We start from the raw sequence: 15232 nt of genomic DNA, 5'->3' as shown, positions 1-15232 counted from the left end.
TCGAGCACAATAAGTCCTCCGCTCGTTCAGTGGTCAGTACATAGTGTGCAGGTTCGTTCCAGGCTGGTGTCTGATTTAAAAGCACATTGAGGAGAATACATTACACTGATAGACTAGAGTCACCGCTGCAGGCTGAATTTATCCATTCATTCTCCAAGTTTTTTCTGAAGTACTTCTGAGTTTTTTTCTGCCTAAGCTTCTCAATCTACCACTGCCTTACTGCAGGAGCGCAAACAGAGTAGGCCTCCCACAGGATCCTGGGTAATTTAGCAGGTAATGAGCACTCCAGCTCTGTCACATAGGACCCTCTCATATCAGGCAGTGCAGGAAATGCACACACACAGACACACACACTCCCTGCACACAGACACACCATAAATCCAAACACAACTCTGCAGTATTCTATCTCTGCTGCAAAAGTCCTACAGAAGACACCGACTACGTAATCCCAGCATTTTTGTGTTTTAATTGTAAGTCACGTAACTTGTGCCGTAGTTTATGATGTCATTTTTTCATTTCCTGGACCACTTTTTACAAACAGCAACTGTAATTATCACAGGCTACATTGATGTGACGTGCTTCATTCCACAAACGTACGAAGAAAAAGTCCATCCCAGGTGACACCATTAATCCCAAAATACTTCAAATGTATCAATTAAAAGTGAGAAACAAAAATCCATGTTTCTAAATAAGAAGCCCATGGAAAAAGTAAATACAGTAAATGAAGAATCACGCAGTTTAGAGCACAGTGATTCCTCAGGATCAGCAGCAGACACATTTAACAAAAACTACGAATATGGAAAAGGAGCAACTATTTGTTCAGAGAGGAGTCGGTGCAGTTGTAAATGTAGTTCTGTATTGGTTAATCCAAAAGTAATATTATTAAAAACATTTATAATTATATTATAATTATAATTGTTTTTATATGTAATATTATATTATTATATGTAATATTATATTAGTAATATTACAATTTTTCAAATATATTCTTTTTTGCTATGAAAGGTCAGCAGCAGATGGAGCCAATCCCAGGAGTCGTCAGACTCAGTAGCAGCACCCTGGACAGTTCCCCAGTCTATTACAGGGTCACGTATAGAATAAACAATTAACCAAACAGTGCCTATTTTTTTTGGCCTGTGTTTCAGTATACATTCATCTTTTACAACTAAAGCTTCTCAGAGTTGTGTGGGGAGTTGGAGTCAATCCCAGCAGTCAATGGGCCAGAGCAACACCCATAATAATATTAATAATATAAATAATAATAATAATTATAATGATAATAATAGTAATATATTTCAAAGAATATAAAGAAAAAAAAAATTTTTAAATAATAAAATATGTAAACCCCTAATGCAGGGGTTTTAACCTTTCTGACCTTTGACTTTAATTGGCTCAATTTCTATAGTACAAAGTGGCCTGACCGAGTAAATATTTACACTATTTTCACTCATTGTTTAATTTGTATCCAATAATAAATCAAATTTAGACTAACAGTCTAAAAAGTTGGGATTGTACCTATGTGAAAATCTTTTCTCTTGGGAGAAGACATTCTTCTTCTCTGTATCTTGGAGCTTGTTAAAGAACTGACGATGATGAATTACTGCCATCACATGTTCCATTTCTACATCACCTCTGCCTTCAGCTAACAGGGCCAGTCACATGGTTGACCTTGGTTTGTTGAAGTGTTCTTTGTTCTTAGTTTCTTTGTTTGTTTGTTTTCGGGGTTGTTGTATTTTGTAGCTATGTTCAAGCTGAACAAATGAGTCTGTTTTTTGTTTTTTTATCACAGGAAACATCATCACTTATTAAAGTAGGAAAAGCACCGGTGTTACCAACAACAATATTAACACCTTTCTTATCAAGTACCTCTGTAAGAATTAGCAGTGAGTCAGAAGGCACAGTACCCTAATTTTAGTATGTGCACCTGTGCTTTTTGCAGTTTCTTTTGGTTTAAAGTGTGAAAATCATTGATTTTTTTTTTTTTTTGCCAAAGTGAATACACAGGCAGAAAAGTACTTTTAAAGTTTTTGGCACTAGTCAGAAGTAAATGTGCTCAGGAGAGGAATTTAAAATTCACAGATCTCTGAGAAAAAAAAAAAAAAAAAAAAAAAAAATATATATATATATATATAAATATTTCCACCACCTTTTACCAATTGTTCTTCCACACCACAGAGATGTAAATGAGATCACACCTGTTCCAAAAATATTAGCCGAGTCGGGGGGAAAGAGGAACGAGAAATGCTGGCATAACAGAGAGAGATTTATCCTAAAATAATGGGAAAGGAAAGTGATACATTTAGAGTGGAGAGAACAGACTTGAATCACCAGGCTATCAGTCAGTGGACCATTAGAGACTAAATTATATGTACCTCTGGGCTAGATCAACAGCCCTAGTGCCTCAGAGAGTAAAAATGACGAAATGGTGAAGTGAAATGGCTGAATACAGATCGCTGATAAACTGGTCGTGTGTGTGTGTGTGTGTGTGTGTATGCTGGCACACGTGTGTGTGTATTTTAGGAAGCTACGGCAGCCACTGGCAAGTCACCATCCAATTAAACAGAGCGGGACCAGGTGATCATTCACCTCTACCTGCCCTTCTAAGTTCTCACTGTGACACTCAGTCTGTCACACACCAGCGAGGTGAACGTGAACGTGACCGTTACCGATTATAGTCTGAAAGTAATCAGGTGTCAGTGAATATTATATGTGGGAATAAAGTCAACCTTCGAACTATCGGGTATCGTACGTATGTAAACAAAACGATTAAATATTAGAGTTCACAGGATTTGCAAATTTAAATTGGAAATATTTAGTAAAGTTCTATCTATCTATGTTTCTATTATCCATCCACCAACCTACCCATACAAAATTGACCAAAAATCCAAAAATGTGGCTCTAATTTCTGACAGACCCTTGGACCGCATTAACTTAATTACAGCAGTTTTTAATTATGGATAAACTACTCAGAACAAGAGGAAGTAAGGAAGTCCTACTGTAGCAATAGATAAAATAAGTTAAAGGAAGTCCTACTGTAGCAATAGATAAAAAAAGTTAAACAATTACATTTCTGTAAATGGTTCAGAATTCAGTTGTGTTCTGAGTGTTCTGGAAACTTTCAACTAACTTGTTCCTATTCATTATTAAAACAACCTGCTTAACATGTTAACTGATTCTGTTGACAGCAAGGCTCTGTTTGGAGTGTTAGGTTTGACAGCTCTTGCAGCCAGGTAAGGTGGTGCTAATTAACCAAGTTGTCCAAACACTTATTAAAACTCTGAAACCTGATCACAGCCGCACAGTACTGTAGCTGAGAGGTTGGTGCTCTTGCCTTACAGTACGAAGAGCACTGGTTCATGCTCAGGTGGTAACTACTGGCTTTTCTGATTTGAGTTTGTACGTTTTTCCTGTTTGTTTGGGTTCACTTCTCAGATACTAGATAGAAGTTTAAAATAATTAATAAATAATGTTTTCAGTTAACTAAAGATAGTGTTCCCACCTTGAGCTTAGGACACTTAAAACATATTTTTAAACTGACTTTAATGGAAGCACTGACATTAAAATGGATTAAGAGGGAGCCCTGAGGTACACCAAACTCATTAAAAAAAATCATTTTTATTTAGCTTTACTTTTCACTAAAGGTCGACATTATGTCTGGGCAAAGCTCTTATGTTAAAACCGTAAAAAAAAAATTTACAACATGGATGAAACCTTGCCATACTGCCAAAAAGTATATGTAATGAAATACAATAATATTCTAGTATCATTTGATGCACAATTTAAGTACTCAATATAAAACCTGGGCCCGTTTGGTTGAACACACCCCGATCTACTAGCAAGAATTGAAAAAAAGTTGACTTGGACCTAGTCATCTGCTGCCACCTAGAGGAAGGGCATTTAAATAGTCTGCCTGTCAGGTCTCACCACACACCAGTGTGCCACAGCACAGGGGTTGGGACTCACTGCTTTAGGAAGTCAATTCAAACAGTACAGATGCTTCTTTCTGAGTCACTGTAAAGTGCTTGTCGTTGCTAGTAAAAGGGGCTGATGAGGAGGAGGAGGAAATACAGAGATGGCGACATCAATCAACACCGTAATCCCACTTACAGTCACTACATGCTAACTTATAACTGACGGACAATAAAGGAACACCAGAGCATAAAAGGGAACGCTGCAAGAAGAACACATCAGTGACCAAAAAATACCAACACACACACACGCAGTAGGAAAAGCAATACATTTCCATATACGGCAGAAACATCAAGCTGTAAAAGTCTCTCTGCTAATGAGTTCCCACATATTATTCCATACAGCTGTGGAAGATGGTGAGGAGGCAGAGAGAACGTCAACAACACAGACCAAGGGCTGAAAACATAAGTCAGTGCAGTAGCGAGGGGAGCGCATTTGAGTCAAATTAAGTTAGATCTTCACACACCCACGCAGACACACACACACACACTCGGACTGCACACTCATTTCCATCCAAATAGCCACTGTGTTACTGGAGGTGGTCCAGTATTAGAGTGAGGAGGTGGGGGGGGGGTTATATACAGCAGTTTGTTTGTTTTTTTTGCTTATGTATTTTCATAGCATATTTTTAGGTTATGTAAATATATGTTCTTTTTGTTTCCTACCTATCTTTAGCTAAATTCTGTACATATTTTATATTGTCTATGTATTATATAAAAACATTTTATTGTCTATTACTGTTTTTATATATATATATTTTATGTTGGTCCAAACAATTACAAAATAAGATCTCAGGTAGTGAGAAAAGCACCTGAGAATATGACTAAGAAAAGTACAAATGAAAAAGTACCATTTATACACACAGTGGAGCCAATACTTGAACCCCAACTCCTTCAGCTTATCAGAGCATATACATCCATGAGTCAATTGAGTTTTCTCTGCTTCGCTCTCGGCGCTAAATGTCATAGTTCACACGACTGCACTATGTAAAAACAGTCTGACTTTCTTTACAGTCAAACGCTTCTGAGAAATTGTGCATTATCCAGCATTTTCTACCATCCTGCAGCAGCAGCAGCTGCCGAAGGCTGAGCACACTTTAGGTTGATTTGTCAAGAGTTAGTCTGTGTCTTTGTCAGCAAATTCATTCTTCAGCTGCCTCACGTGTAAAAGGAATGTCAAAACATACATTAGCTTTAAACAACAACCGCTCTACTGAAGCTGTGTCCTTGTGTTAGGATTTCTAGTTTGTTTGCTTTTTTGATCACTGGCTCTTTTTTAATCTGTTCACAACAGTGAGGAAAGGTTGTAATATCATTAGTTTAGACCATACGTGTCAAACTCATTTGGGTTCACAAGCTACATACAACCTGTTCAAATGTCAAGTGGGCCGACCAGTAGAATCATGAATATAAATAACCATAAGCCCATGTTTTTCTCCTTTGTTTTCATGGAAACAAATACTCTGACTGTGAGACAGGATGCAAACCCATTGCGAGGACAGTGAACGCAACGGGCAACGGGAGGGTTAATGAATAATTTTAGAAAAAATATCCTGAACGTGAAGTGTTTGTGCATTTTTCTATTTTCAAAATGAATCAGGAGGGCCAGATTGAACACCCTAGTGGGCCAGCTTTGGCCTGCAGGCCGTACCCCTGCCCCTGGTAGACTCTAGTATACCATAGTAACTGGTAAAATGAAATAACTTCACATTTTATTAGGATTTTTTTTTTTTGCATGTTTTTTTCAGACATTGCCTTTTGGAATTTGAAGTTGTTTTTTTTTATTGTCCACATACGTACTGTCTCTTTTTTGGAAACCTCGTCTGTACGATTTGGCTGGGTAATTCACATAACACTAAGACGTCGACAACGTCAACAATCTGTCCCACGGCAATAGCCGTCGCAGAATACAAACCTGCTAATAACTGACTTACTGTACACTGATATTTTAGCCTTGACTGATACAGCTACTGCTACAGGTCACTGTGAAAAGACTGGAACTAATTTGTCTGCATTAAACTGAAAATTCTTTAAACTGAAACATTGCAGATAATCTAACTCAACTGCTCAACTTTGACTGAAAAAGTCAGAGGTCATTAATGCCCCATATCATACTATCGTACAATAGAGCCACTCGTGTGAGATGCAGAAAATGCACAAATTAATCAACACACATTATTAAGTCATTGTTATTTGTCTTTTTGTTCCAGCAAGATATGGAGAAGAGGTTTTTTTTTTTTACATATTCAAGATATTGATATAGCTTGATTAATCGTGATTAATCCACAGCTACCTTGTGATTAATCAGTAATCGTTTGACATCAACATCTAATACACCTCTGTAGTCTCCACAACAACAACTCCGACGTTCCTCGGGTTTGTGTTGATGCGAGGCGAGTGCAGACTCACGTCTGTGTTTTCATATGATTAACATTGACACTACAGTCCTGAGTGAGTCCACAAATCAACAGATATACAGTTAGGGCTGCTTGTTAGCACTGCCTCTGGGAAATTCTGCACATTTCCTCAAATGTTCAGTGCTGCCGTTCCCTTCTATTAATGACAGAGGAACGTGTCCCTGTGGTTAACTCAAATCCAGAAGTAGGAAGTTTTAAAAAAAACGAAAAAGTGTGTTATGTTTAAAAAGGAAATATTTTAACGGGAGTTTCGACACTGCAGTCAAAATTATCAATACTGCACTGAAATATTATACATTATGAGTGTGTTTCCTTAGCGGCGCGTTATTTTAGATTTAGGATGAGGCAAATGAATATATTTCACAAGAAGCAGTGTTACTTCAGTCTGACACTTTGTTCTTACACTTTTCAAACAAACCCTTGTCTTCACAGTTTGTCTACAGCACAGGTGTCATATTTTAAATATCCTTTGGGGCGGGTGTGGTATTTTACAAACGCAGTTATTTGTGGATATACATGTTTATAAACTGTTATGGAAACAGTGGTGTCGTCTTAAAGTTGCTGGGGAGTGAGGCGAATATGAAGAATGTATGAGATGGAGCTGAGGGGTATGAGGAAGAGGAGTGGGAGTGACGGAAGGCATGAAGATGGTAGTGTGATTGAGCAGTATGAAGGAAGACAGTAATTAGAAAATGTGGACACTGCCCTCTAGTGGGGTTATGAGGTAATGCACTGCTAAGACAAACAAGCAAAAAATTCAACTGATTTGTACAACAATCTGCTCTGACCTCAGGACCACAGTCCAATTAAGTAAGAGTCCTGACCAAAAATTTCAAAATGGACGTGACTTTCAAACGAGAATTCAATTTTTTACATTGATCAATGGACATGCAAAATACACCATCCAGCATACTCAGCAGGTATTCACTACATGCTGACATAGTAACATGACATAGTAAATATGGGGATTTATTATTATTGCTCATTTTACACAGTCTGCTGCTTTTTCTACATTTTCAGTTAAACGCTGCCGTCACCTTTCCATCCCTGAAGGGATTCATTATTTCTCTTCAGTTCAAATTGAATTAACTTCCATTCCATTCGAAGTGTTATTGACATAAGAGTGAGTCAAACAAACAGATCAAGGGTTCTCAAATCTGGGTACATGTGCGTGAAAAGTACTGCAAATCACTACAGGGCTATGAGTTATGATTTTAAAAGAAATAGCATCAGATAAGCCAGTGGTGTCAAACAAACGGCCCTCAGGCCGAAACCAGCCCACTTGTGTGTTCTATCGGGCCCACTGGATACATTTTGAAAATAAAAAAAATACACAAACACTTCATTCAGGATATTTTTTATATAATTATATTTCATTGAATATGAATAAGTCATAATAAATCACTAATATATTTGTTCGTGTTTGCATAAAAACTAAGGGGAAAAAGTTGAACTTATTGTTATGTACAACTGTACATAATAATAAGTTCAACTTTTTCCCCTTAGTTTTTATTTAATCTATATTTATTTAATTTAATTTAATTAATCATGTCATAATTGTACCCGTCCAGCCAACATCTAATTAAGTTGTATGCAACCCGTGAACCAGAATGAGTTTGACAGCCCTGGTGTAATCAGAAGAACATTCTCAGCAAGTGTAAACCGAGTTATAAAATCAATACTGTTGTCCTATTGGTGCATATATAAACTTGACCCACATCAATACTGTTTGACCAAACCTGGCCCAGCTCCAGTCAAACTGTCTGCCTTGACGAGTCAAGCAAATAAGTCACGACTGTTGCCTAGAAATTATGGACGTCACTAAAAACAAAGCATCTATAGAGAACTACAATACAGATATAACACTGCAGCAATGAACACTTGAACACGCCAACACACGTTTGCACAACAGAATGACAGCAACAAAGTAACATCAGCGGGCGCCAAGTCTCAGATACAGCAGCATTATGCTGACAATCCACTAGAGCTGAACTCTGGATCACTGACTGTAAACTGTATGTAAGAAATACATACAAACATCAGGTTCCACAAAGACAGCTGAGAAAATCCATGAAGTATAACGTTCTAAACCAAAACAAGGAGACTGCACTGAGAAAAATACATTTTTCTTTTAACTCGGATCTACTTTCATTTATCTACTCCGCTGGAGTAACATGGATTTACATCCACTGTGGAATTAATAAAGTCATATCTCTCATCACATCTTACATGGACAAATATTATGCATTAATATTTGCATACAGGTAAGTCTGGATTAGGTCTACAGTCCTGCCCATTAAGCTGCTAAAATCTGCTGTCTCCAGTTTTAGTTAATAATCTGCAGGTTCACAGACATGGGTGTTATGGCTCAGTTCAGTCTGTGCTGCAGTTGCAGCCTATTGTCTCTCTCTCTCTCTCTTTTTTTTTTTTTATCATCATCGGTCTCACACTCTTCTTAACTCTGTTGTGATCTCTGCTTCTTTAATCCACTCCTCTACATCATGATCTGCTCTGAGATCCCTTCATTCTTCCTTCTGTCTTTTTCCTCCGCTCAGTTCAAAGCCAGAGCCTCCCACCGAGTAAACCCTCCGTCGACTCCCTCATCTATTTTTCCTACTCTTCTGTTGGAGTTTTCTCAGCTGGAGGTATTTATGTTCCCTCCGACTCTTTGTGGTCTCACTCTTTTGCTTTTTCCACTTTGTCATTCTTCACTCTAAAATACTTTTTTACCTTTCAATACTAACAATGGCCATTGCACTCTATTATATTTTCGGTTGTTTTACATCATCTTACCCACAAATAATGAGCAAACGTCAAAGGTTTCACCAAAATACAGCTTTCAAAATTATTGCTATTCTTCAAACATGCAGCACATAGGTCAGACTCTATGCAGATGTGAATGCAGTGTTGGCTAAGTGGTCAAAGGGGTTCAGTTTAAATTTATTTAAATTTTTAGTTATGCAGATCCTAATCCTGAAACTGTCATTTTTATTTACCACTGTCACATAAAGATTGTCACAAGATGACCTTTGAACTTAAAAAATTGATCTTACTGAAAGACATTATTGTGACCAGATAATATAGAGCAGGTAAGCCTGTATTTTCCCACTTTAATCTCTGATAACCAGATAATGAAACTTTGGTAAGAATTTTGATGATAAGAAGGCAAATTTAAAAAAAACAAATAAACTTTGTGCGCTTATAATTAAGAACATGACACAGAATAGTTCTATTTTACACCCAGTGTTCTGCAACATTAACATAAGTCCATAAATTCATACCACTTACCTCTCTCTTTAACAGCAGCTCTGCGTCGTTCAATCACAGCCACCAACAACAGGGTCTGGTTTCACTGGTAAACATTTCCACCTAAGTGTCAAAAGCAAGACAAAAGAAAGTCAAATACCAAGGAAAAAAAACAAATAAACACAGACTAGGGTCAGCCATGCTGCAAAAGAAGACACTGAGCGTTTTTTACGTCATATTTCAGGTTCTCTGCTGCTTTAATTTTCATATGGAATCTGAGCGTGAGACATGTGAAAGGTCAGCTGATGTGCAGAGGGACAACTGTCAGCCGGCCAAAGTCATAAAACATGCATCGAGCTTCTCTGCACACACGCACCAGTGACCACTGTGGAGTTTCTCGCCTTTGGCCTGAATCGTGAAGGTCACGAGATTTTACTGAATTAAGAAGAAGAAGAAAAAGAAGAAGGTAGAACCTCTGATAGTTTTACTTGCTGCCAGTCACCTTCCTCTGCCGGTATACTTAAGCTAATGATGGCATGCAGTGATGATGATGATTAGATGTGATGATGATGATAAGACCCTTGAGTACAGCAGCAACTGCTTCATACGAGTGCATACAGACTTCATTAAAAATATATGAACAGACAGGTGGTGTGAATGCGTACGAACACACAAACATAGGGAGAAAAATACAAAAGGCCTGAATAAAAAAAATAATAATAATTTAATGTCATTATGGAGGAGGAGCCATCATTTACTGGTTAGGAGATGAGGAGACTTCTGCTGACAGAACAAAGACATTTCAAACAGATATAATCGCCTGCACAAAGCCAGGATTGCGTTTTTTTTTCCCCAACCAGGACAATGCATTTGTAATCTGGCCCTTAATGGAATGACCAGTCTCTGGAGGGAAGTGTGACCCTAAATTGTCTTCTTCTTACTAATCCTTCCTGCTCATGCAGGGATGCAGAGTTTCATGCGTTCTCTTATGGAGTCGTTTCACAAAGCGATATACTGCCCTCTTATGGCTGAGAGAAGAAAAAAATACTGGAAAGGTTGGCTTTTGAATGTTTGATTCACAGTACAATTTTGCAGTCCTAGAACAACAACAAACGCCTCTGTCACTGTGACCTTTGAGAAGAAGCCAAAGTCAGACACACCGAACAAGTCCAGGAAATGGAAATGAGCAATTCCAGAACTTCAGTGTCATTTAAGAAAGTCAAAGGACGAGAATGTGACAGAGGGGAAAGAATGTGAGTTAGACAGATGACTTCTGGGCAGTAACATTCTGTGGACTTGTCGACTCATTTATCTGCTGCTTCAATGACCCCGGTGAGGACGGACTACGACCTTGACCTGTTATCAAGCAGCAGGCAGCCGGCCGGGAGAGAGACATTGATTTGTGTCTCATCTTTAAGTGAGCCACAGTCAAACTAGGTAAACAATGGAAATGTGTAAAATCACTCCAACGGAGAGCAACAACAGTTCTACTTCATTTCTATAAACTTTGTTTTGTGTTTTCATCTTTGTTGCCCCACTTTCATTGATTCATTACTAATGCTAAGTAATGCTGGGAAGGTGACAGTAAAAATGCCCAAAGTCTATTTGGAAGGTCTTACACACTGCATATCAACACGGCCATTTAAGGAGGAATACTGATTCCCGATCAATTTCATCTTTTGCGTACAACCTGCACAGACCAAAGGTGGAATGGAGAGATGATTTAGAATGGTTTGGAGAAGGTGCAGTTAACGTGATGAGCATACAAACGTGTACAAAGTTTCTCAAATACCCAGACCTCGACTGTTCTATGGCCATCCATTTTTTTATTAACATCACTGGTGGTTTATTGTAAAAAAGAAACATGTTTAAAACAGTGATTTACTTTTGGTATTACGGTCATTTGAAGCTACATTTTAAAAAGCTTACAAAATGGTACATGTTTATGTATGTATATTTTATGTTTGTATAATTTTAATACTTAAATGGACAGGGTTTACAGTGCAGTTAAAGATGGGAAAACTTTGGTTTAGAACATTACACCCACAGCCAGGGTGACCACCTCCAAATTGACAAAATACAGGACAAGTAGCAAGTCAGAGCAAGCAAATGAGGGACAGACGCAACCATTTAAAGCCAATCCTATTTTCTTTTTACCAAGTAACATCTTTTTACTTCCACAAAACAAAAACTCTATAGTAACCAAGACATAAGCTAAACCTAAACCTAAATAAGCAGAAAAGGTACAACAAAATATAACCTGGAGTAAAACTAAACAATTTCAATATAAATAGGTGTCTGTAAAACCAACAACTCCTGTGGGTTATACCAAAACATGAAAATAAAAAATAGAAATACCTCACAGCCACCAAACAGATTTTGCATCACAATCCAGCAGGTGGCAGGCCAACAGCCTTTCTTAGCACTAGGAATAGGACGTTTCTGAAACACATGGTAGCAGAAAAGCAACAAATGTTAAAACCTAGTCTGTAACAAGACTCAATGTGCATATTGCACTGCATGGTAAACACTGGTAACTTCTACTGCAGTAATTTTAGCCAACAAACAAAAAATACTCGAGTCTGGAGTTTTCTGTTGTGTATTTGTTTTGTGAGACTTACGTGCGTCGTGTTGTTTCCCATCAGGTTCGCTTCCACGGCCGACAGAAAAGCCGTTTTTACACCAATTGCAGAATGCTGGTTCATAATATCCATTCACTGGGCTCAGCCAAACTGTGGCGCCTTCTTTATTTTTCGGCACACTGCCCATGGACGCCTTCACAGTATCAAAACAACTGCGTGCTCTAACAATTCAGACGCTAACGTGTGTGCAATTGCTGCAAGGTTAGCAGTTTGATTGGCAGACTACTTAGCCTGTTAGCTTCCGCCTCATCGACGAAGTGGCCTATTATTGCTATGGACCGCACTGATAGACAGCCAGGTACATAAAATAGTTTGTTTTCAATTAAATAATGTCGAATGAAAAAGTGGGACAAAATCTTCAAGTTGCGTGACGCGGGGAAAAAGGCTAAAACTGCGTGCAATACAACGTAAAGAGTTATATTTCCGACCCACACTCCGGCGAATTGAATTACTATTGATAACGTGTATATTTCTATCTGTACAAACCACTGTATGAGTTGCTGCCACCTAGTGACTGGAGGCCTAATCCTTCGAGCATTACAGCAGTGGTACACGTCCAGCGTGCCATATTCCATTGAAAGACCAAACCCCACCCCCCGGCGCCCCACCACGCCCTGCAAGGGGACACGCCCCACTATTTGAAAAGTACTGGAGTAAAGGGACAACCTTAAAATTTTGAAAAACAGGCCTGGAAATATAATGAGGGTTTGTAATGTTATTGTCTTTAAAGTAGAGCATCATATCTATATCATGTCATAGATAATAATACAAACATATAAATGAAAGATGACATAATTGAACAACTAATTTTTCATTTCTGGACTTATCTTAAATTGAATTGATTATATAGCCAGAAGAAGTGTTAAAATACTTTCTTTTTTTTTTTGCTGGTAAATGTCCATTTTCACACTGTGACTCTCAAGGGCAGGAACACTGAATATATTTCTGAAATGTTGCTCCTGACAAATTTTCATTTCAACAGGAATATGCTAAAAAGCCAGCCCTCCTGTGTACACACGGCCCTCAGGTGGTAAACTTTCGACTCTCCCACCTCCTGCTTTGGGCTTCTGCTCCCGACAAAGTCACAACTTCAAAGTCGAACTGCAGATGAGGTGAAATACACACACAATCGCACATACAGGCTTCGACTTCAGCCCTTTTTGCACTTTGTGATGTATAATTGAAAATGAACTTAATTTCTTATCCCTGTTGGAGGTGAACTTTCACTTCACACTCGTTGCTGTGAAAAATATTCTCTGTGAAATAAAGACTACTTTCTGAGAGCTGGTTAACAGGACCCTCCCCATTCAATCACACTATCACTCCACACTGACTTCTCTCCATTTCACTCAATGTGCCTGATCAGTCTAATGATAAAAATGAACTCTGGAGGCCTGTAATCAACATACCTCAAGTGACCACATACTGGTCTGGGTCGTATGATTGTTAGTTTAAATCTCAAAACCATTGTGCTTTTGTTCAATAAAAAACTGAAACTAGAAACATTATCGTATGCCATTAAAAAAAGTCCAAAAAAAAAAAAAAAGCAAACTTAAAATTTACGCAGTAAATAAATATTCAGTGAAAAGCAATTTTTATTTAAAAACTATTCCATTAGATGGCAGCAGTTATACTTGGTTATGAAAACTAAACAGAATGATTCAGGTCTTTCTTCAATTTCTGCAGTCTCACTGTTGTGTTCAACTAAACAGATCAGACATTATTATTGTACAATAATATGAAAATGAAAATGTGCATACTAGGTTTTTTCATGTTTACTTTGTGTATTTCACAGGCTCCTTCTATGCACCTTAAGGATCCAGAGACAATCAATAACCAAGAGTATTACATTTAGAAGATGTAGAAGAGTTGAAAAAAAAAATGTATTTGGTAATACCATAATCCTATCTTCCCTCTGTGTATCACTCAGGTGACTGTAGTTTCAACGCCCTGCTCTGAGCATCCAGGAACATCTGTTCCAGAAAACACCACCCACAGGGAAAGCAAACTCTTGTTTTGTCTTTTTATTCATCGTCCAAATTCATATCAGTAGACTTGGAGAAATAAAGGCTATCTCTTCCTTTTTTCAACATTCTCTTCAACAAAAATATAACAACTATTTACAATCACTGGTAAAAAAGACATAAAAAGCGTACAGGCATGAATCATGTTGTCTTTCTAAAAGACATAAGTTACATCTGCTAAGAGGAGCGGGTTGTCTTTCTAAAAGACATAAGTTACAACTGCTAAGAGGAGCGGGACAAAAAACAAAACAAAAAAAAAATCAAAAGGTAAGCCGAGGACTGACGTTACCAGCTGTTTGTACAGGCTGTGCAGCACACTCACCACACTGAAGCTTATTGTTGTGCATTTCTGCCGATAGTAATAATGCCTAGAATAAACACATTCAAATCTCTATTATTGCATTCCAGGTAATACAGGTTGACAGGGGGCTAAATTACAGTCAGGAGAACTATCTTTTTAAACACTGACTTGTTATATTCACAGTGTCGAGAGTTGCTTAGGATTGTATTTGAAAACATATTATACAAAGCTGATTTACTACTAAATGGAATTTAGCCCCAGAGTAAAAAAAAAATGTAATAGATGGAGTGCCAACAGATCAAACATACATAAGAACCATAATAAACTCTTTTATTCCCTTGTTAGGAACACTGACAGAAAGTTAGTAATGTGCAGAGATCATTTATATATATATAAAAAAATTATAATATAGATAATTTCTGCCCCTTACACTGCTTTCACTAATTATGTAAATCTATTGCAGAGGAAATAATACTGGATTGTTGTATAACGCCGGAGTGATCAAGTTGTGCAAAAAAAAAAATCCAACATTTTGACTCAGTCTATATTGATAGGACTCGGAAAAGCTGGAGGGGGGGGGGCGAGTGCGAGAACTACAAAAGAGATAATCACAATAAGTGATATCCATTGCATG

General features: G+C 37.8%; 1 long non-coding RNA gene across 1 annotated transcript; it reads right to left on the bottom strand.

Moving 5' to 3' along the window:
* Positions 1-7960: 7960 nt before the first annotated feature.
* On the bottom strand, positions 7961-14482 carry LOC103394772 (uncharacterized). Its single transcript, XR_003052963.1, has 3 exons — positions 12253-14482; positions 11990-12073; positions 7961-9754 (listed from the first exon to the last, which is right to left on the bottom strand). It is a non-coding gene; the product is annotated as an uncharacterized LOC103394772 (long non-coding RNA).
* Between the last annotated feature and the right edge of the window lie 750 nt (positions 14483-15232).

This window comes from Cynoglossus semilaevis, chromosome 19, assembly GCF_000523025.1.
Source record: "Cynoglossus semilaevis isolate Cse_v1.0 chromosome 19, Cse_v1.0, whole genome shotgun sequence".
NCBI classification, from domain to species: Eukaryota; Metazoa; Chordata; class Actinopteri; order Pleuronectiformes; family Cynoglossidae; genus Cynoglossus; species Cynoglossus semilaevis.
This window is presented reverse-complemented; position numbering and strand designations above follow the sequence as displayed.